The sequence below is a fragment of the Oncorhynchus clarkii genome, chromosome 5 (genome assembly GCF_045791955.1).
Source record: "Oncorhynchus clarkii lewisi isolate Uvic-CL-2024 chromosome 5, UVic_Ocla_1.0, whole genome shotgun sequence".
Classification (NCBI taxonomy): domain Eukaryota; kingdom Metazoa; phylum Chordata; class Actinopteri; order Salmoniformes; family Salmonidae; genus Oncorhynchus; species Oncorhynchus clarkii.
In genome coordinates, this window is record NC_092151.1 from 92,525,811 (window position 1) to 92,550,051 (window position 24,241).

Here is a 24,241-nt window from a genome sequence, read left to right on the forward strand (position 1 = left end):
ATGTGGACAGTTTGTGTCACTACTTTACACAAGCTTGCATTTTCATGTCCTTTTGACTTGGTGACGTTAGTATAAAAGTTTACAGTTAATCACGATTAAATAAGATCCATTGTTTAAAACAGATCAATATCTATGGTTTCATACCGTTGATTTTGTTACACGCTGGTGTGCGCAGGACTTAGAACGCAGAGGTAATTTGACCAACTCTAAACGGCATTAAAAAGTTTCGGCTGGTCTCTCTTTAGAAGTCGATGGCCACACACACACACACACACACAATTACATGAATTTGACAGTCAAACTAACACTTAATAAATAGCAGACAACTGTTGTCACTGTTGATATCCTATGTCACGTCGTGATTCGTTAAAGTTAACTTAACGGAAAAAGTGGTTTGATACAATTTCCGTGATGGAAGCCTCCCGAAAACAAGATCAAACATTCCAAAATATAAAAATAAGCCTCCTACAAGTTCTCATCTAACCAATCATGTATAGCTTATTCCAAGTGTGTGTGTGGCCTTTGAATAGTGTCAGTATAAACAGCACTACACCTCCTCTGTATTGTGGATTTCAGCTTGATTTCAATGGAAAAAGATTGAACAAAGAAAGTGTTGCTTTACACTTACCAACTTGAATTTAAAAAATGCACCACTTCAAAAATGTAGCTAGTTGTCTTCTACAAAGCGTCCTCTTGACCAGTGATGTGTACACATTATTCCCCCAAAATTCCCTGTGGTTTTGGGAAGCTGTGTTAGTTTTAACAGGACGTGCAACCTCATCTCCCCTCTAGATTTCAACATGATAATCAATATGAGTGATTGACAAAACAGTGTGTTTCTGTTTTTGGTGACCCCCCCCATATCACAATGTAGCTGACTGTGTTCTGAAGGTTGTCCTCTAACCAGTGATTAAAAATATTTCCAGTTTCCATGTGGTTTTTGAGTTGTGGTAGTTTCAACAGCACATAATCGATGACTGATGTATTGCCACTTGTCAAAGCAACAGGGGTTTTGGTGCAAGGTGCTTTAAAAAACACAAGTAATATGATTCCTATACTATGTATGCGTTGATAGTAAATTGTATGTTTAGGTTTTCAACATATCACAAACTGTTTCTGCATATTGGTTATTGATTTGGACACTTTTAAAACCGTGTTTTGACATTAGGCTATTTATCAACATGTCTTGTCAACAGGAAGTAGCGACCTCATAATTTTCAACTTAAGTTTTAGGAATATAAATCATTAATTTCCAATGGTATTATACGTAATCAGGTTGTTTTTTTAAAAAACTGCTGAATGAATCCAAAAGTGTGCGATTTGATGATACACCAGATATCACCAAAACATTTTCAATGGTTTCTAACAAAATGGAAAACCTATATGATGAGTAGACATGGACAAACATGGTGCACAGCCAGGTTCTTTTAATAAACCCACCTCTACTCTGTCATCCATATTATTTCAGAATAGCACGAGTAGTTCTGTCTCTTCATTTTGCATAAGCCTTTCCTACAAAAATAAAATGCATTAAATCTCAAGTCATACTTTGTGAATACATTGGTAATCATTTGTGTGTTCCTTCAAACACAGAAAAAGGACATGTAACTACAAAATAAAATATAGTTAACTAGAAAACTAAAGATCTGTAACCAGAAAACTAAAGATCTGTAACCAGAAAACTAAATATATTTAACCAGAAAACATATTAAACACCCATTTACTAAATTGTCCTAAATCTTAATACCTTCACCCCAAAAAAATAAAAAAAATGCCTTTCCCCGAGGTGCATCTACACCTCTCAAAGTGCTTTTCTTTTAAACAACGTCTGTTTTAGCTAGACTTTAATGGTTTTGGGGGGATGAATCATCCTTCCTCTTTTGGCCCTGACACACAACCAGCAGCTCTCCCTCTCTCTCTCTCTCTGCCTCTCTCGTCTCCAGCACGCCTCTAATGCGTCCTAATCCCGGCTGAAGACAGTCGCGGGCTGTGTGTAAGAAATATCTCTCAGCTTTTTCTGCCCCAGTTCATTATTTCTCTTTCTTGTCACTTAGTGTGATAGGTTGGACAGAGGCAGATGAGCAGTGAAGACACAGTCACAAGGCCTTCATCTAGTCTTTAATGCGTGACTTCAGAGATGTCATTTATCTTGTGACTGCAGCAGGCGTCCACAAAACTTTATCTCTAATCATATATTGATGGATTAAAGGGGTCAGGCAGGAGACCAGCCAAGGAAAAATTGCTTATTGACATCAAAATACAGTGCCCCAAAACCTGATAAACATAGGGACAGGAGACTGGAAGTCAGAGAACGAGAGAGAGGGAGAAGAGACGAGCGGAGGGGGGGATGAGTTGGGCCATTGTGAATGTTTGCACCCGGTAATTTCCTTCCTTCACAAGAGCCTCTGGTGGTCTGAGCCCTCGGCTTGATAAAAAAAAAACAGCTCTTCTGCTTTGCGAGCTAGGCACTGTGCAGTTTACTGCTAGGTGGTGGCTTCCTTCCACGTTTATCTTGACATACACACACAACCACACACAACTGCACCTTATTAATCACACTTAAGTACCGTGTGAGACTGGAACACTCGTGTGTGGGGGGGGAGGCCTGAACGTGAGCTATTATCCAGAAGCACTGCGGTATAAACTTGGTAGACCCACCGCCCGTAGTCCTTTTCATTTGCTTCCTCCCACAACCAAGAGTCAGGTACAATGTTCAGTACAATATAAGTGGAGGCTCATAAAATAAAGAGTTTATCCGTCAGCATGATTTCCGGAGGGCTATGGAGAGACTATATATATATACATATATATATGAATCAGTAATGAGGCATAATCATATATAGACAACACAGCGTTTGTGGTTATAGAAAATAAGCAATCATGATAAGTGATACCCAACACGCTGGCATATATCCAGTGTCTGGTTTCATCAAAATAAAAGACATAACAACTAAGTAGTGGTGAAAGCTGGACCCGTATTCAAAGGAATGTCCCTGAAACAACTTCCCTCATTTATCAAACTATATTTGGTTAATATGTTAATAAGAACTTCAATATGATGTCAAGATAGACAAACTATTGAGATAGACAAATGAGTAATCAACAGCTCTATATACATGATATTATTTGTACACCTCATAGACCTAAATATTGAAAGAAATATTAATGACAATCTGTCACAGGGCATATTAGGCCAGACATTTGAAACCTGTAAATATATATATATTTTTCTTATTTTTTTTTGTACCAGCAAAATGCATTTGTAGAAAATCTGGTTTGGGATTCTTAGCTAGACCAAAATGCACCTAACTGAATTTACACAATCCATGCAACTATGGCCCAACTCCAAACTACATTTAGGGTAAACTGCTGCGGTCATGTAAGAAAAGCGTGTAGTTAGCGACATCTGGCATTTTGAATCAGGGATTCTTAAACAGAATATTACCAAGTGGACTTCGAAGGCCATTTTCAATAATGCTTTCTGAGACACTTTCTCTGAGAAACTCTTTAATTACGGAGATTTCTTTGCTCATGATGGATTTTGATAAATCGGTGTTTATGATATCTAGGAATTGCAAGGGTGTTTTTTCTCTCTCTCTTCATCCTTCATCTTTCTCTACTCCTCGCGTGAAAAACGTGTTTGGAGTCTGTAGCAAGCAGCAGTTCCAATCCCAAATAGTGTCAATTCTAACCCTCCACACACTCTGCCAGTCCAGGAAAATTAATACACTTTACTATTACAAGATAAAGCTAGGGGACATATTACACCAGGCATATCTGCAAGCCTATAATACCAGAGTCAGCATTCAATAAAAGACATTTGCAACCAGGCGTTTCTCTCTACAACACTTGCAAAAGATTTAAAAGCTGCTAAATTAGGTGCGGCTGGCGAGCGAAAGGTGCCTGGTAAGCAGGGCGATGCTTACTTAAAATGACAGAGTTGTTTATGAGGGGGGAGCCTCTCTCGCTCCGAGGTGGAGCGCTGCTGGGACAGTTTATGATCCACACACTGGGTTATTTAGCCTCAAACACTGTGCATAATGTTGCCTGACAATCAGCGCACATAACTCACAGCCTTCTTTAAGTGATCTCCCACTTCATAACACCGCCTGCTGAATGCTGATTTCCCTTCTGATCAGAACATTTATCTGATGTTCTAACGGCTGCTAGGCTTGGTTGATTTCTGCTCTATCCATTTATTTTCGATGTGGTTCAAAGAGCAAACGCTTCTAATTTGTACTCTCATCTGAGAGGTGAACGGAGCATGTTGGAGGTGCGGGAACTGTTGCAGTCCAAACTGTTTAACGATACGCTGAGTGTGAACAAGAACGGAAATTTATTCGCAATAATATTTTCTCATATTATTGCAGGGCTTCTTTTACGACCCGCATAATAACTAACCCATGGAGCGATTCAAAATGCAATCCAGCCCCGGTGTGTAGCTATATACAGTATCAGCCATTATGCTAGGACCTGTCTAAAAATAAAAACAATAATAATGAAGGGGGCGATAGTAGTCAAGAGAAAACCTTCAGTCTCCCTGTGATAGTTTTGTATCTCATGACTGGCCTGAAGTAGGACACTACATCCAATATGATGTGTCCTACAGTACAGGTAGGCTACGTCCCTAAAACGAGTCTAAAGATCAGTACATTCAATCAGTGATAAAAAAAGTGCTTTAATTGTTCAACACACACAATTAATAGTATTTAAGTGTATTTATTGTAAAGAAAAAAGTAAGAGCAGTTGCCCATTTTTTCAAATGTGGCATATCAAATGAAGCTATTATCTGAGCTAAATTTCTAATGACTATTGAGATTATCCATTAGTACTGACAGACAACAGGAAACAGGGATTTCAGATGATCCATTAGTCCTGACAGACAACAGGAAACTAGGATTTCAGATGCTCCATTAGTACTGACAGACAACAGGAAACTAGGATTTTAGATGATCCATTAGTACTGACAGACAACAGGAAACAAGGATTTCAGATGATCCATTAGTACTGACAGACAACAGGAAACAGGGATTGCAGATGATCCATTAGTACTGACAGACAACAGGAAACTAGGATTTCAGATGATCCATTAGTACTGACAGACAACAGGAAACAAGGATTTCAGATGATCCATTAGTACTGACAGACAACAGGAAACGAGGATTTCAGATGATCCATTAGTACTGACAGACAACAGGAAACAGGGATTTCAGATGATGCATTAGTATTGACAGACAACAGGAAACAGGGGTTTCAGATGATCCATTAGTACTGACAGACAACAGGAAACAGGGATTTCAGATGATGCATTAGTATTGACAGACAACAGGAAACAAGGATTTCAGATGATCCATTAGTACTGACAGACAACAGGAAACAGGGATTTCAGATGATGCATTAGTATTGACAGACAACAGGAAACAGGGGTTTCAGATGATCCATTAGTACTGACAGACAACAGGAAACAGGGGTATCAGACGATCCATTAATATTGACAGGAAACAGGATGAATCAGTGTCACCTGAAGGACAACCAATATGCGTCCCAAATGGTGCCCTATTCCCATAGGGCTCTGGTCTAAAGTAGTGTACTATATAGGGAATAGGGTGCCATTTGGGAAGCGGTCAGGTCTCATCAGAGACCCAGCTCTCTGGAAAAAACACTTTAGGGGTGATAAAGCAGGTTTTACAGCCAAACTAAAAGCAGCTGGTGAGGCTGGGCCCTGCTGTGACAACAACATGGTTTATCACATACAAATATAGTGCACTACATTTGACCCGAGCCCTATGGATCCTGGTCTAAAGTAGTGCACTATATAGGGAATAAGATGCCATTGGGGAATGCAGACTGGGACACCTTAATATTCCAGCACCATCACCATCCAACAGCAGAAAACCGAGGCTGTGTTTTACCACGTCGAGGACATTTTTATCACAGAGAGACATTTACATCAAGGGGAGAATAGCAAAACAACAAAGTCGATCTGAAATAAACACTCAGGATCCATCCCCCCCCCAAAAAAAATATTTAAAAAAATAAACATTTCTTTGAATACAAACGGTGTTCTTTATTTGGTTCCTAAACAGAGGGCTTCACGCCCTGGCCCAGCCCAGCCAGCGGGGTTGCCATAGTGTAATCTACCTCACGGCCTTGGTAGCTCTATTAATTCCATTTCCATATTCAGTGGCTGGGGCTACGTTCCAAATTGTACGCTACTCTCTAAATAGTGCACTCCTTTTGACCAGAACTCATAGGGTAAGTAGTGCACTACATAGGGAATAGTGTACCATTTAAGATACAACCAGGGCAGTGGGTAGGGGGAGGGCTGAGCCAGGGGGGCCCACCAGGCGCTAGGCTAGGCAGCTCCACAACCTGGGAATACCCCAGAGCCCGCGCTAGCCCCCAACGCTACATAATTCCAGCCAGCCTCATTATTTAGTATGTCACCACTATTTTACATGTTAAAGCCCCTTCCGTCGGCCATCTAATTTATTGCTGGAATATCAAACGGGCCAGACTGGAATGGGGTCACCTGAATTCACGTGGAATACATATAGGTACAGTCAGTCAAGTCAAGGTGAAAACCTGTTTCAACAAGATGCATTTATAAGGCATTTTACTGGAACGACCATATCCTGAGCAAATAACAGTGGGTATAGGTTGATCTGAATAGCAATAAACTATAAAGTACAATATAATATTACTTTTCTTTTATTCAGATCTTTTACATATTATTGTGTTACTAATTTAATCTTTACGTCCATATAAAATAAATATAAAATAAAAGTCAGGTTCTCCTCCAGTAGAGTTGTTGGGTGTTGAATTGGCTTTGATAACATTTAGCTGTAACTATTTCTCGACAGTAACAATAAGACCAACAACAACAACAGCAGCAGTGTTAATCTGCCAGTGAGACTGCCAGTGTCACTTCCTGGTGACAGTGATTAGAGCCTAATCTAGTTTTCTCAACACACACCAACCCCTTGTTTTTTTTGAGAGTTTAATATCTATAGCTATGAATTAGACGTTTAATCCACATATGGCATCTGATCTGACATTGGTCATTTTGTGTGTGGGAGGGGGGGGGGGGGGGGGTTGGTGAATTAGTTTCTACCTATTTTTATGGTGATAATCTTATAATTGAATCATAGACCCGGGCCTGTCTTTAGCAAGAAGGCCATTTGAATGTCAGCAGGTTTGTGACTGTGCTTAAGTATTGGTTTAGTCACTCACTGATGGAAAAAGCAAGATCCAACAAGTCAACACGAGAGCTTTGAAACTAATGTATGGTAAGTTATTAATTCACATAGCTTCCACTCTGGGTATAAATCATTCGTATCTCAAAATGTCAGATAATTCCTTTAGATAAATAACTGACCCTGACAGCCTGATAATGCACTCCAAGGTGACACAGCACTGTGTGACATCTTCACTAAGAACACAATGGAAATGATCTGTTTATTGTTTATTGTCTTGTGTCGACTTGGAGACCGACTGCTAAAATCCTCTATAATCTTGAAAAACACATGCTTTTCACAAAAACCTGAGGAGTCAAGAAGCACAGCATGTTGTGCAGTCGAGAACATTACTGTCACTGTGCCTCATTACTACAGTACCACCATACAATCCCCCACAAAAACACCCCAGAACCAGACAGAATGGAAGGAGAGAGAGAGGAGAAGGAGAAAGGGATGGAGAGAGAGAGAGAGAGGAGAAGGAGAAAGGGATGGAGAGAGAGAGAGAGAGAGAGGAGGAGAAGGAGAAAGGGATGGAGAGAGAAGGGGAGAAGGAGAAAGGGATCGAGAGAGGAGGAGGAGAAGGAGAAAGGGATGGAGAGAGAAAGAGAGGAGGAGAAGGAGAAAGGGGTGGAGAGAGGAGGAGGAGAAAGGGATGGAGAGAGAGAAGAGGAGAAGGAGAAAGGGATGGAGAGAGAAGGAGAGGAGGAGAAAGAGAAAGGGGTGGAGAGAGAGAGGAGAAGAAGAAAGCGATGGAGAGAGGAGGAGGTGAAGAAGAAAGGGATGGAGAGAGAAAGAGAGGAGGAGAAGGAGAAAGGGATGGAGAGAGAGGAGGTGAAGAAGAAAGGGATGGAGAGAGAAAGAGAGGAGGAGAAGGAGAAAGGGATGGGTAGAGAGAGGAGGTGAAGGAGAAAGGGATGGAGAGAGGAGGAGGAGAAAGGGATGGAAAGAGAGAGGAGGTGAAGAAGAAAGGGATGGAGAGAGAAAGAGAGGATGAGAAGGAGAAAGGGATGGAGAGAGAGAGGAGGTGAAGGAGAAAGGGATGGAGAGAGGAGGAGGAGGAGAAGGAGAAAGGGATGGAGAGAGAGAGGAGGAGAAGGAGAAAGGGATGGAGAGAGGAGGAGGAGAAAGGGATGGAGAGAGGAGGAGAAGGAGAAAGGGATGGAGAGACAGAGAAGGAGGAGAAGGAGAACGGGATGGGTAGAGAGAGGAGGTGAAGGAGAAAGGGATGGAGAGAGGAGGAGGAGAAAGGGATGGAAAGAGAGAGGAGGTGAAGAAGAAAGGGATGGAGAGAGAAAGAGAGGATGAGAAGGAGAAAGGGATGGAGAGAGAGAGGAGGTGAAGGAGAAAGGGATGGAGAGAGGAGGAGGAGGAGAAGGAGAAAGGGATGGAGAGAGAGAGGAGGAGAAGGAGAAAGGGATGGAGAGAGGAGGAGGAGAAAGGGATGGAGAGAGGAGGAGAAGGAGAAAGGGATGGAGAGACAGAGAAGGAGGAGAAGGAGAAAGGGATCGAGAGAGGAGGAGGAGAAAGGGATGTAGAGAGAGAGAAGGAGGAGAAGGAGAAAGGGATGGAGAGAGAGAGAAGGAGGAGAAGGAGAAAGGGATTGAGAGAGGAGGAGGAGAAAGGGATGGAGAGAGAGAGAAGGAAGAGAAGGAGAAAGGGATGGAGAGAGAGAGAGAGGAGGTGAAGGAGAAAGGGATGGAGAGAGGAGGAGGAGAAGGAGAAAGGGATGGAGAGAGGAGGAGGAGAAGGAGAAAGGGATGGAGAGAGAGAGGAGGAGAAAGGGATGGAGAGAGAGAGGAGGAGAAGGAGAAAGGGATGGAGAGAGAGGAGGAGAAAGGGATGGAGAGAGAGAGGAGGAGAAGGAGAAAGGGATGAGAGAGAGAGAAGGAGAAGGAGAAAGGGATCGAGAGAGGAGGAGGAGAAGGAGAAAGGGATCGAGAGAGGAGGAGAAGGAGAAAGGGATGGAGAGAGAGAGGAGGAGGAGAAGGAGAAAGGGATCGAGAGAGGAGGAGAAGGAGAAAGGGATGGAGAAAGAGAGGAGGAGAAGGAGAAAGGGATGGAGAGAGAGAGAGAGGAGGAGAAGGAGAAAGGGATGGAGAGAGAGGAGGAGAAAGAGATGATAGAGAAGGAGAAAGGATAGAGAGAGAGGAGAAGAAATAGAAAGGGAAGGGGTGAGCGAGGAGGAGAAGGAGAAAGGCCATATGTCAGGGCGCTGCAGGAAGAGGATTGCTAAGCGGTGTGAACATTTAAAAAAAGAAAAAATATATGTTTTGTGGCTGAAACATCTTGCTTACAGCAGCAGGGTATGATCCAAGCATTATGTGTAAATACATCCGTAGTCCTGGACCCCCCCTCTCACCAAGCGCGCGCACTCATGCACACACACACACACACACACCGGCATCTCCCAAATGCACCCTCTCTCCTCCCTCCCCTCCCACCCTTCCCCATCTTCTTCTACAGAAGTAAATTATCAAAACTGTGTTTGAAAGTGAATGAAGGGTGACTCGCTCTCTCTCTCTCTCTCTCTTCCTCTCTCCCTCTCTCTCTCTCTCTCTCTTTTCTTCTCTCTCTCTCTCTCTCTTTCTCTCTCTCTCTCTCTCTCTCTCTCTCTCTCTCTCTCTTCCTCTCTCTCTCCCTCTCTCTCTGTCTCTCTCTCTCTCTTCCTCTCTCTCGCTCTCTCTCTCTCTTCCTCTCTCTCTCTCTCTTCCTCTCTCCCTCTCTCTCCTTCTCGCTTTGACATCTCTGTTTTTTTCCTTACTTGCCACCGTTTCTGGGCTAGGTGATAACTGCCGGTAATAGGATTAACATTGATTTCTTTTTGCAAGAACAGAGATGTGCCAGTTCCTGCTATTTATTGAACTGCCAGCTTTGAACTGTGAAAACTGACTGCAGGAAAAGACCTAATGCAGCATTTTAAAGGAAAGAAAAGCTTCTGTGCAATTCTTTCTTTCTCTTGTTTTGTTATTCCTGCCTTCTCTGTCTCCTTTGCTTTGTTGTTGTTGTTGTTGTTGTTGTTGTTGTTGTTGCCCCGGATAAAAGGGAGAATGGGGTGACTGTGTTCTAAACCCTGGTAATGATTATTTATGGACATTGTTTCCTTCCCCTATATCCAGTGGAATGTATGATGACGATTCCATCTGGACTCTGTTGTTGTGTTTCACCTTGAAAGGGGAGATCCCATAAAACAGCTTTAAACATGACTAACATCTATCTCTTTTTTCTTTTTAATACGTTTGATGTGAGCCACTGGTGCACAAATAACCTCTATTGAAACACAAAGTTATATTTTTGTTTTTTTCGTGGCTGCCTATGTCCCAACAGTAAAATAATTATATATATATATATATATATATATATATATATATATATATATATATATTTAAATACTTACATATTTGGAGAAGAAAAAAAAATCTGGTTGGACAAACATTTTCATTGTAAACTTAAATGACTAAAACCAGATACAAAGAATGTCGAAAAGATAATGGACCTATATTATTATTTTATAAAATCTTTAAGAACTAACAATCACCAAAATAAAATCTCGACAGTCAGGGAGAATTTATTTATTTTTATCTAAAAATGAGGCATTCAGGAGTATTTTCTTCATGACATGGGGCCCTCATTGATTTTGTTATCATGTTTGAGTCGTGCAGACAGCGTAAAGCCATGACAAAAGGTGTTGAACTACAGGAAATTACATTTAAAACAGCAACAGAGAAATCACTAAGACTAACAGGAGGGCCTGTACACATTTTGGTCGGCAACCGCACCGTTGGCCAAGCCCCCCTGTCACGCCCAACACGTAAACCCTGTTTTGATCCATGAAAAGCCCTGTCTACATATCAAATGAAGACAATACATACAAGGTAGTGAGTGCTTTCTCTTATGGATGTCTCTTTCACAGTAGAAGAACTCAAACAACGTTCATGTTTCATTGGCTAAAACCGGTGGCTTATAAGAGTAGGACATCAGCCTCTGGTAACCCTTTGAGGCTATGGAATCATCAAACATGTATTCAGCTAGACTCATCCATTATATCAGTGAATTCAACTAGACTCATCCATTATATCAGTGAATTCAACTAGACTCATCCATTATATCAGTGTATTTAACTAGACTCACCCATTAGATCAGTCTATTCAACTAGACTCATCAATTAGATCAGTGTATTCAGCTAGACTCATCCATTAGATCAGTGTACTCAACTAGACTCATCCATTAGATCAGTCTATTCAACTAGATTCATCAATTAGATCAGTGTATTCAACTAGACCGCTCATCCATTAGATCAGTGTATTCAACTAGACTCATCCATTATATCAGTGTACTCACCTAGACTCATCCATTAGATCAGTGTATTCAACTAGACTCAGCCATTATATCAGTGTATTCACCTAGACTCATCCATTAGATCAGTGTATTCAGCTAGACTCATCCATTAGATTAGTGAATTCAACTAGACTCATCCATTATATCAGTGTACTCACCTAGAATCATCCATTAGATCAGTGTATTCAACTAGACTCATCAATTAGATCAGTGTATTCAACTAGACTCATCCATTAGATCAGTGTATTTAACTAGACTCATCCATTAGGTCAGTGTATTCAACTAGACTCATCCATTAGATCAGTGAAGTCAACTAGACTCATCCATTATATCAGTGTACTCACCTAGACTCATCCATTAGATCAGTGTATTCAACTAGACTCATCAATTAGATCAGTATATTCAACTAGACTGCTCATCCATTAGATCAGTGTATTTAACTAGACTCATCCATTAGGTCAGTGTATTCAACTAGACTCATCCATTAGATCAGTGAAGTCAACTAGACTCATTCATTAGATCAGTGTATTCAACGAGACTCATCCATTAGATGAGTGTATTCAACTAGACTTGTCCATTAGATCAGTGTATTCAACTAGACTCATCCATTAGGTCAGTGTATTCAACTAGACTCATCCATTAGATCAGTGTATTCAACTAGACTCATCAATTAGATCAGTGTATTCAACTAGACTCATCCATTAGATCAGTGTATTCAACTAGACTCATCCATTAGGTCAGTGTATTCAACTAGACTCATCCATTAGATCAGTGAAGTCAACTAGACTCATCCATTATATCAGTGTACTCACCTAGACTCATCCATTAGATCAGTGTATTCAACTAGACTCATCAATTAGATCAGTATATTCAACTAGACTGCTCATCCATTAGATCAGTGTATTTAACTAGACTCATCCATTAGGTCAGTGTATTCAACTAGACTCATCCATTAGATCAGTGAAGTCAACTAGACTCATCCATTAGATCAGTGTATTCAACGAGACTCATCCATTAGATGAGTGTATTCAACTAGACTTGTCCATTAGATCAGTGTATTCAACTAGACTCATCCATTAGGTCAGTGTATTCAACTAGACTCATCCATTAGGTCAGTGTATTCAACTTGACTCATACATTAGATCAGTGAATTCAACTAGACTCATCCATTAGATCAGTGTATTCAACTATACTCATCCATTAGATCAGTGTATTCAACGAGACGCATCCATTAGATCAGTGTATTCAACTAGACTTGTCCATTAGATCAGTGTATTCAACTAGACTCATCCATTAGGTCAGTGTATTCAACTAGACTTGTCCATTAGATCAGTGTATTCAACTAGACTTGTCCATTAGATCAGTGTATTCAACTAGACTCACCCAGTAGGTCAGTGTATTCAACTAGACTCATCCATTAGGTCAGTGTATTCAACTTGACTCATCCATTAGATCAGTGTGTCATGATTCATGAACAAAGCTGAGGAGTCAACTGGTTCACAATGATTCATGAACCAGGCTGAGGAGTCAACTGACAGAGAGAGAGAGAGAGAGAGAGATAGGTAGAGAGAGAAAGAGAGAGATAGGTACAGAGAAAGAGAGAGTGATAGGTAGAGAGAGAGAAAAGTAGAGAGAGAGAAAGAGCGAGAGAATGATATTTGTCCCTAAACAGAGTACGCAGTTGCAGAAAACCTGATCACTGTGACTGACCCAAACTTAAGGAAAGCTTTGACTATGTACAGACTCAGTGAGCATAGCCTTGCTATTGAGAAAGGCCCCCGTAGGCAGACCTGGCTCTCAAGAGAAGACAGGCGATGTGCACACTGCCCACAAAATGAGGTGGAAACTGAGCTGCACTTCCTAACCTTCTGCCCAACGTATGACCACATGTGACCCGATTCAGGAAACTAGGTGAACGATGTCGCAAGTCACGACTTCAGAGGAGAGACGTTTGAACGTAACATTTTTTTAATCAAAATGCGTTTTTTGTCAGAAATGCCTTCTCGAACATGTGAACATTCATGTGCCTTAATCACAAACATGTGTATGCCATCTGTAAATACGAATACAATTATTAAATTACGAGCCTTGTTGGTTAAGCCACAGAAAAAGACAGCAACCAACCCACTAGCCATTTATTGGCTGAGATAATGAGTGGGCTGGACATGCCAAGAGATGAGTTTAGATTGGTCTGCCATACAGAAGGCTTCTGTCTATTTGAGCTCGTCAGTCTGTGTTGTTATTCCTGTCGAATGCTGCTTTTTTTAAAAATGTATTGTGTAGTGGAGCTGCATAAGTGTTGTTCTATGCTATTTGGAGGATCAATTTTTGAAATCAGTGGAATTAGAGTAAGAGATGGAGAAAACACCTGTCTCCGGATTACATCTTCAAACTAAGGGCAACTGTGGTATGGCATTCCTGACAGGGAGACGCGTCCATCATGCATGATGATGTATACAGGTAAGATAGTCTAGCGTAAGCTAGCTACATTTTCAGATATTACACATTTCTAATTGTTACGTTCCCCAGTTTCTGTGTTGTGGGTTTGTGTGTACGTATGTGTGTAATTCAGGAAATGGCTTCCTGGATTCCCCCAAGCAGCTGATTGGTCGGCCCCATTGCAGATTGGAGCTCTGACCCCGCCCTCTCGTCAGGGGATACAGCTGTCTGCAAATACAAACTCCTTCCCCAGCTGGATAAAAGCAAGTGTTCCTTTGTTAGGAGAGAGAACATCTTGGATGTCCTGTGTTGGTTGTTCCTTAGAGACAGTTTTGTTGATAGTATTTTATAGCCGCTACTTGTGAGGTATGTGTGTGCCAATAGGACTGTGTTTTTGATTATTGAAATTTGTCACTAAGTTTGTATTATTGTTTCATTTGTTCCCAGGGGGAAGGGGAAGGCACCTTGGGAATGCTTAGGCAAGACGCCTGTAGGCATACATATACCTGTAGTATGTACTGTCTATGCACACTAGGTAAGACCTGGGTGGACCACCCCCTGTATTTTGCTTAGCGTGCCAGGTGGCGTTAAGGTACTGGGTAGGCAGGTATGGTAGGAGAGGGGGCTCTTTAACTTTGGTTCCATCCAGCCCCTTTTCCCCATATTACCGTGTTAAGGAAATAAATTCCCAGTAAACGGTAATATTCTCTGCCATCCTTACCCGCACCTACAGTCACATACCTCTTTCACTCCACCTACAGTCACATACCTCTTTCACTCCACCTACAGTCACATACCTCTTTACCTACAGTCACATACCTCTTTCACTCCACCTACAGTCACATACCTCTCACTCCACCTACAGTCACATACCTCTCACTCCACCTAGTCACATACCTCTTTCACTCCACCTACAGTCACATACCTCTTTCACTCCACCTACAGTCACATACCTCTCACTCCACCTACAGTCACATACCTCTTTACCTACAGTCACATACCTCTTTCACTCCACCTACAGTCACATACCTCTTTACCTACAGTCACATACCTCTTTCACTCCACCTACAGTCACATACCTCTTTACCTACAGTCACATACCTCTTTCACTCCACCTACAGTCACATACCTCTCACTCCACCTACAGTCACATACCTCTTTCACTCCACCTACAGTCACATACCTCTTTCACTCCACCTACAGTCACATACCTCTTTCACTCCACCTACAGTCACATACCTCTTTCACTCCACCTACAGTCACATGCCTCTTTCACTCCACCTACAGTCACATACCTCTTTCACTCCACCTACAGTCACATACCTCTTTCACTCCACCTACAGTCACATGCCTCTTTCACTCCACCTACAGTCACATACCTCACTCCACAGGGAGTTGAGTGTAGCAGGGTTTTGTGTTCCCCCCCTCCAAGAGGTGTGTGTAACACTAATTTTGACAGAAAGTTGTTTCATTTCAAGCTGAAGTGTACTGCTAGCTAGCTGACGTTATTATTAATATCCCAGAGCCGTTTTTTTTTTTTTCTTAGCTAATGCTAGCTAACATTTTACCTGGTTGGTTAGTTCCCAGCACTGTGGTATTGTTGGCACTGTGTTCATTGTTAAACTAGCTAACGTTAGCTGGCTGGCTCGTTAGCTAACGCGACGTGTGAACTTACACTTTGTTTACCTAGCTAGGTTCATTGTTTACCTAGCTATATGTCAAACGTTTCGAACACACCGACGGCGTCATTGCCTTTTTGAACATTCATTTCCAATGAAACGCTGCGTTTGCCTTGCAGTGTTGCGTTACAGAGGCAGTTGCATTCGGTGTGGTATGGTTGGATTTATCGAATGGATGCGTCAGGCTGTATGCGTTGACAACTTGACAGAAATGGTAGCAGATGTTGAACTTTTGTTGCATACATATCCAGATGATGCTATGTACTATTTTGCACAATGGTGTGTTTGAAGCGTTAAGCTAAAATGTACTGTTAACTAGCTAACGTTAGCTGGCTGGCTCGTTAGCTAACGTTCCATGACGTGTGTACAACACCCGTTGAATATGGTCTGCAAAAAAAAAAAAAACGTAATGAAATTGTTGCCAGCAGAGCTGGTTAGGCTGTTTTCCTGTTATCCAGAGGGAAACAAATCATCGGCCAGAGCGTCAAGTGTCCCGAGAGAGACACAAGATGGGTGTGGTGAAAGCTTACGAGGGTGTGAACGATGCTGAATGGGTGTAGACAAAGAGCTCTTCACTAGATACCAAAACAGTCAAATGCCATTTTCTCAAAAAGTGAGTTTACAAGTTGAGCAACTTTCAAAGAATGACTTTCCCATTGTTCTTCAATTCTAGAGTATGATATGCCATTTTGTAGCTCTGAGTCTCTACCTTCATCCAATGTAAAAAATAAAATAAAAACAATTTCAAATGTTCCTACATAAGACCAAATCCAGGTGCTGTTTCACACATATTAGAGTCACATATGTCCCTCAGACTACACAGAACCATAAAGAATTCAAAAACAAACCCCATATTGATAAACTCCCATATCTACTGGGTGAAATACCACAGTGTGACATCACAGCATGTCACGGTCGTCATAATGATGAGGCCAAGGCGCAGGGTGAGTAGAGTTCCACATCATTTTAATAAAACTGAAACTCACTACAAATCAAATTTCAAATCAAATCAAATTTATTTATATAGCCCTTCGTACATCAGCTGATATCTCAAAGTGCTGTACAGAAACCCAGCCTAAAACCCCAAACAGCAAGCAATGCAGGTGTAGAAGCACGGTGGCTAGGAAAAACTCCCTAGAAAGGCCAGAACCTAGGAAGAAACCTAGAGAGGAACCAGGCTATGTGGGGTGGCCAGTCCTCTTCTGGCTGTGCCAGGTGGAGATTATAACAGAACATGGCCAAGATGTTCAAATGTTCATAAATGACCAGCATGGTCAAATAATAATAATCACAGGCAGAATAGTTGAAACTGGAGCAGCAGCACGGCCAGGTGGACTGGGGACAGCAAGGAGTCATCATGTCAGGTAGTCCTGAGGCATGGTCCTAGGGCTCAGGTCCTCCGAGAGAGAGAAAGAAAGAGAGAAAGAGAACCATGTATAAGCATTTATAACCATAAGCATTTATAACCATAAGCATTTATAACCATGAATAAGCATTTATAACCATGAAAAAGCACTTATAACCATGTATAAGCATTTATAACCACGAATAAGCATTTATAACCATGTATAAGCATTTACAACCATGAATAAGCATTTATAACCATGAATAAGCATTTACAACCATGAATAAGCATTTATAACCATGAATTTTTTATTTTTTTATTTCACCTTTATTTAACCAGGTAGGCTAGTTGAGAACAAGTTCTCATTTGCAACTGCGACCTGGCCAAGATAAGGCATAGCAGTGTGAACAGACAACACAGAGTTACACATGGAGTAAACAATTAACAAGTCAATAACACAGTAGAAAAAAGGGGAGTCTATATATACATTGTGTGCAAAAGGCATGAGAAGGTAGGCAAATAATTACAATTATGCAGATTAGCACTGGAGTGATAAATGATCAGATGGTTATGTACAGGTAGAGATATTGGTGTGCAAAAGAGCAGAAAAATAAATAAATAAAAACAGTATGGGGATGAGGTAGGTGAAAATGGGTGGGCTATTTACCAATAGACTATGTACAGCTGCAGCGATCGGTTAGCTGCTCAGATAGCAGATGTTTGAAGTTGGTGAGGGAGATAAAAGTCTCCAACTTCAGCGATTTTTGCAATTCGTTCCAATCACAGGCAGCAGAGAACTGGAACGAGAGGCGGCCAAATGAGGTGTTGGCTTTAGGGATGATCAGTGAGATACACCTGCTGGAGCGCGTGCTACGGATGGGTGTTGCCATCGTAACCAGTGAACTGAGATAAGGCGGAGCTTTACCTAGCATGGACTTGTAGATGACCTGGAGCCAGTGGGTCTGGCGACGAATATGTAGCGAGGGCCAGCCGACTAGAGCATACAAGTCGCAGTGGTGGGTGGTATAAGGTGTTTTAGTGACAAAACGGATGGCACTGTGATAAACTGCATCCAGTTTGCTGAGTAGAGTGTTGGAAGCAATTTTGTAGATGACATCGCCGAAGTCGAGGATCGGTAGGATAGTCAGTTTTACTAGGGTAAGTTTGGCGGCGTGAGTGAAGGAGGCTTTGTTGCGGAATAGAAAGCCGACTCTTGATTTGATTTTCGATTGGAGATGTTTGATATGGGTCTGGAAGGAGAGTTTAGAGTCTAGCCAGACACCTAGGTACTTATAGATGTCCACATATTCAAGGTCGGAACCATCCAGGGTGGTGATGCTGGTCAGGCGTGCGGGTGCAGGCAGCGAACGGTTGAAAAGCATGCATTTGGTTTTACTAGCGTTTAAGAGCAGTTGGAGGCCACGGAAGGAGTGCTGTATGGCATTGAAGCTCGTTTGGAGGTTAGATAGCACAGTGTCCAAGGACGGGCCGGAAGTATATAGAATGGTGTCGTCTGCGTAGAGGTGGATCAGGGAATCGCCCGCAGCATGAGAAACATCATTGATATATACAGAGAAAAGAGTCGGCCCGAGAATTGAACCCTGTGGCACCCCCACAGAGACTGCCAGAGGACCGGACAGCATGCCCTCCGATTTGACACACTGAACTCTGTCTGCAAAGTAATTGGTGAACCAGGCAAGGCAGTCATCCGAAAAACCGAGGCTACTGAGTCTGCCAATAAGAATACGGTGATTGACAGAGTCGAAAGCCTTGGCAAGGTCTATGAAGACGGCTGCACAGTACTGTCTTTTATCGATGGCGGTTATGATATCGTTTAGTACCTTGAGCGTGGCTGAGGTACACCCGTGACCGGCTCGGAAACCAGATTGCACAGCGGAGAAGGTACGGTGGGATTCAAGATGGTCAGTGATCTGTTTGTTGACTTGGCTTTCGAAGACCTTAGATAGGCAGGGCAGGATGGATATTGGTCTGTAACAGTTTGGGTCCAGGGTGTCGCCCCCTTTGAAGAGGGGGATGACTGCGGCAGCTTTCCAATCCTTGGGGATCTCAGACGATATGAAAGAGAGGTTGAACAGGCTGGCAATAGGGGTTGCGACAATGGCGGCGGATAGTTTCAGGAATAGAGGGTCCAGATTGTCAAGCCCAGCTGATTTGTACGGGTCCAGGTTTTGCAGCTCTTTCAGAACATCTGCTGTCTGGATTTGGGTAAAGGAGAACCTGGAGAGGCTTGGGCGAGTAGCTGCGGGGGGGGGGGGAGCTGTTGGACGAGGTTGGAGTAGCCAGGCGGAAGGCATGGCCAGCCTTTGAGAAATGCTTGTTGAAGTTTTCGATAATCATGGATTTATCGGTGATGACCGTGTTACCTAGCCTCAGTGCAGTGGGCAGCTGGGAGGAGGTGCTCTTGTTCTCCATGGACTTCACAGTGTCCCAGAACTTTTTGGAGTTGGAGCTACAGGATGCAAACTTCTGCCTGAAGAAGTTGGCTTTAGCTTTCCTGACTGACTGTGTGTATTGGTTCCTGACTTCCCTGAACAGTTGCATATCGCGGGGACTGTTCGATGTTAGTGCAGTCCGCCACAGGATGTTTTTGTGCTGGTCGAGGGCAGTCAGGTCTGGAGTGAACCAGGGGCTATATCTGTTCTTAGTTCTGCATTTTTTGAACGGAGCATGCTTATCTAAAATGGTGAGGAAGTTACTTTTAAAGAAAGACCAGGCATCCTCAACTGACGGGATGAGGTCAATGTCCTTCCAGGATACCCGGGCCAGGTCGATTAGAAAGGCCTGCTCACAGAAGTGTTTTAGGGAGCGTTTGACAGTGATGAGGGGTGGTCGTTTGACTGCGGCTCCGTAGCGGATACAGGCAATGAGGCAGTGATCGCTGAGATCCTGGTTGAAGACAGCGGAGGTGTATTTGGAGGGCCAGTTGGTCAGGATGACGTCAATGAGGGTGCCCTTGTTTACAGAGTTAGGGTTGTACCTGGTGGGTTCCTTGATGATTTGAGTGAGATTGAGGGCATCTAGCTTAGATTGTAGGACTGCCGGGGTGTTAAGCATATCCCAGTTTAGGTCACCTAACAGAACAAACTCTGAAGCTAGATGGGGGGCGATCAATTCACAAATGGTGTCCAGGGCACAGCTGGGAGCTGAGGGGGGTCGGTAGCAGGCGGCAACAGTGAGAGACTTATTTCTGGAGAGAGTAATTTTCAAAATTAGTAGTTCGAACTGTTTGGGTATGGACCTGGAAAGTATGACATTACTTTGCAGGCTATCTCTGCAGTAGACTGCAACTCCTCCCCCTTTGGCAGTTCTATCTTGACGGAAGATGTTATAGTTGGGTATGGAAATCTCAGAATTTTTGGTGGCCTTCCTGAGCCAGGATTCAGACACGGCAAGGACATCAGGGTTAGCAGAGTGTGCTAGAGCAGTGAGTAAGACAAACTTAGGGAGGAGGCTTCTGATGTTGACATGCATGAAACCAAGGCTTTTTCGATCACAGAAGTCAACAAATGAGGGTGCCTGGGGACATGCAGGGCCTGGGTTTACCTCCACATCACCCGCGGAACAGAGAAGGAGTAGTATGAGGGTGCGGCTGAAGGCTATCAAAACTGGTCGCCTAGGGCGTTGGGGACAGAGAATAAGAGGAGCAGGTTTCTGGGCATGGTAGAATATATTCAGGGCATAATGCGCAAACAGGGGTATGGTGGGGTGCGGGTACAGCGGAGGTAAGCCCAGGCACTGGGTGATGATGAGAGAGGTTGTATCTCTGGACATGCTGGTTGTAATGGGTGAGGTCACCGCATGTGTGGGGGGTGGGACAAAGGAGGTAACAGGGGTATAAAGAGTGGAACTAGGGGCTCCATTGTAAACTAAAACAATGATAACTAACCTGCACAACAGTATACAAGGCATATTAACATTTGAGAGAGACATACAGCGAGGCATACAGTAATCACAGGTGTTGAATTGGGAGAGCTAGCTAAAACAGTAGGTGAGACAACAGCTAATCAGCTAGCACAACAACAGCAGGTAGAATGGCGATTGATTAGGCAGAGAGGGTCGGATTAACTACACACAGAGCCTAAGTGCGGCTGGGGCCGACAGATAAAACATAAACAAGCAGAATGGATTACCGTGATTAATGGACAGTCCGGCATGCATCAGCTATGTAGCCAAGTGATCAGTGTCCAAGGGGCAGCGGTGGATGGGGCAGGGAAGCTGGACTGGCGAGTGTTATCCAGGTTAGAAAACTAACAATGACCAAATAGCTTGTAGCCAGTTAGCTGGTTAGCTTCTGGAGGTTCTTGAGTGTGTTCTAAAAATGTAAAGATAATAGCGGTTCCGTATCACATTGGGTGAGGCAGGTTACCGGAAGGTATAAACAAATTAAAAATCGAAAAGGGATAGAAAGTAAATATGGGTTCAGTGAGTGTTTGGGATGCGGCGATTCAGACGGTTAGCAGGCCTGTGCTAACAAGCTAACAGTTAGTAGACGGTGCTAAACACGGTAGCAGTTAGCGGACCGGGCTAAACAAGCTAGCAGTTAGCAGGCCGAATTTGCAAGCAAGGAGATAGCAAGGGCTAGAGAGTTAGCCTTTGGGGACGTCGCGATGGGAGTATCTGTTTATTCCTCTTCATGCAGTGACATCGATGGACCGGTCGTGGGTCTGGATATTGTAGCCCAGGAGCTCAAGATGTTCCGTTTGCGATGGGAATCCGGGGATGAAAAATAAAATAAAATAATAAATAGGTCCGTTATGCTCTGGTTAGAGTCGCGTTGTTCGAACTGGCGAGAGCTTTCCGAGCTAAAGGTTAGCTGATGACCGGTTAGCTGAAGACCGCTAGCAATGTTTTGCTGAAGCTGGTGGTTAGTTGGCTAGCTTCAGTTGAGGGGTTCCAGGTCCGAAGTAAATATAAATACTTTAGGAAAAATAGCTACGTTTGGTGAGGCGGGTTGCAGGAGAGTATTTAGAAGAAGTTGAGGTTCAGCAAAAAGTTTTAAAGATATGTGAAGAAAAAAAACGAAAACAAACGATATATACAAGGGACACGACACGACAATACGTCCTGCTGCTACGCCATCTTGGATCGTCTGAATAAGCATTTACAACCATGAATAAGCATTTATAACCATGAATAAGCATTTATAACCATGTATAACCATGAATAAGCATTTATAACCATGTATAAGCATTTAGAACCATGAATGAGCATTTATAACCATGTATAACCATGAATAAGCTATTATAACCATGTATAAGCATTTATAACCATGAATAAGCATTTATAACCATGTATAACCATGAATAAGCATGTATAACCATGAATATGCATTTATAACCATGAATAAGCATTTATAAGCATGAATAAACGTTTATAACCATGTATAAGCATTTATAAGCATGTATAACCATGAATAAGCATGAATAAGTATGTATAACCATGTAAAAGCATTTATAACCATGAATAAGCATTTATAACCATGAATAAGCATTTATAACCATGTATAAGCATTTATAACCATGAATAAGCATTTATAACCATGTATAACCATGAATAAGCATTTCTAACCATGTATAAGCATTTATAACCATGAACAAGCATTTATAACCATGAATAAGCATTTATAACCATGAATAAGCCTTATAACCATGTATATGCATTTATAACCATGAATAAGCATTTATAACCATGTATTACCATGAATAAGCATTTATAACCATGAATAAGCATTTATAACCATGTATAAGCATTTATAACCATGAATAAGCATTTATAACAATGTATAACCATGAATAAGGATTTATAACCATGAATACGCATTTATAACCATGTATACACATTTATAACCATGAATAAGCATTTATAACCATGTATAACCATGAATAAGCATTTATAACCATGTATAACCATGAATAAGCATTTATAACCATGAATAAGCATTTATAACCCTGTATAAGCATTTATAACCATGAATGAGCATTTATAACCATATATAAGCATTTATAACCATGAATAAGAATTTATAACCATGAATAAGCATTTATAACCATATATAAGCATTTATAACCATATATAAGCATTTATAACCATGTATAATAGCTCATTCCAGAAAGTTAGTATAAAGTGTTAGGCTAGAGTTACACGAAGCAACATTCATACAATTTTTGTTGCAGTCAACTTTGCTGTTACAAGAAGTAACTCAAATGCAATAAAATTGCCAATCAACTTGGGGCTCCCGAGTGGCGGCAACCTACCAGCCATGATGTAAATATTTATTCATACAGCTCCTGTTGTCTCTTCTATCAACCTTCATCGTGCTTCCTGCAGCGCTGATAGCTGTGTTAACATGACAACTGGGTCGGAGTTCTGAAATACAAACCTGCGAATGGATCATGTGACAAAGCATTCGTTTTGATTGGCTGTTGCTATAGTTGCACAAAGTTAACTTTTGTTTTTGTAACTGGAAGCAAACAAGTTGCAGATGAGTTACTTATCAGTTGCTGGGGATGTTTCACGAAGCAATCAAGAACTCTGCAAGCAACTAAAATTGTGTGAAAGTTGGTTAGCGTAACTCCAGCCTTACAGATACTCTCTGTTAAGTTTTACTTTTCGCGTTGCTGAAACACAGCAGAAAGTGCAAAGGGATAAATCAAATGAATAAATAGACACATTTTTACTAACAAGGTTTTGGCTGCAAGACCAATGAAACAAAAACACTGTTGAAAACAGGACAGAAACATTTCATTTTGTGTGTTTAGACTGAAGGAGTGGGGGCGGGACCACATTCTCTGGAGCCACTCGGTTGTGTTTAGAAACACACAATAAATGATCAGCAATATTGACAACACTGACCTGTATACCGCCTGTACTCTGAAGGACATCCCCACCTACATCTGGTTGAAGAACGGACATGCTCTGGGTGGGCTCACTGCTCAAACAACACTCTTGCCTCGGCTAGAAAGGAAGACGGCTACTCCTGTGCTGTTAAAGGCTACAAGAATGTCCATGTTCTGTGTTCTGTGTTCTGGATCTCTGGATCAGAAGTGTATGAGTTTGACCATCCGATCACGAGCATTTCGCTACACTTGCATTTGCCAACCATGTGTATGTGACCAATACAAATTTGATTTGATTTTGAGCCTTGAAGGGGTCGTTTGTGGACATGTCCTCCTCTTACACCAATC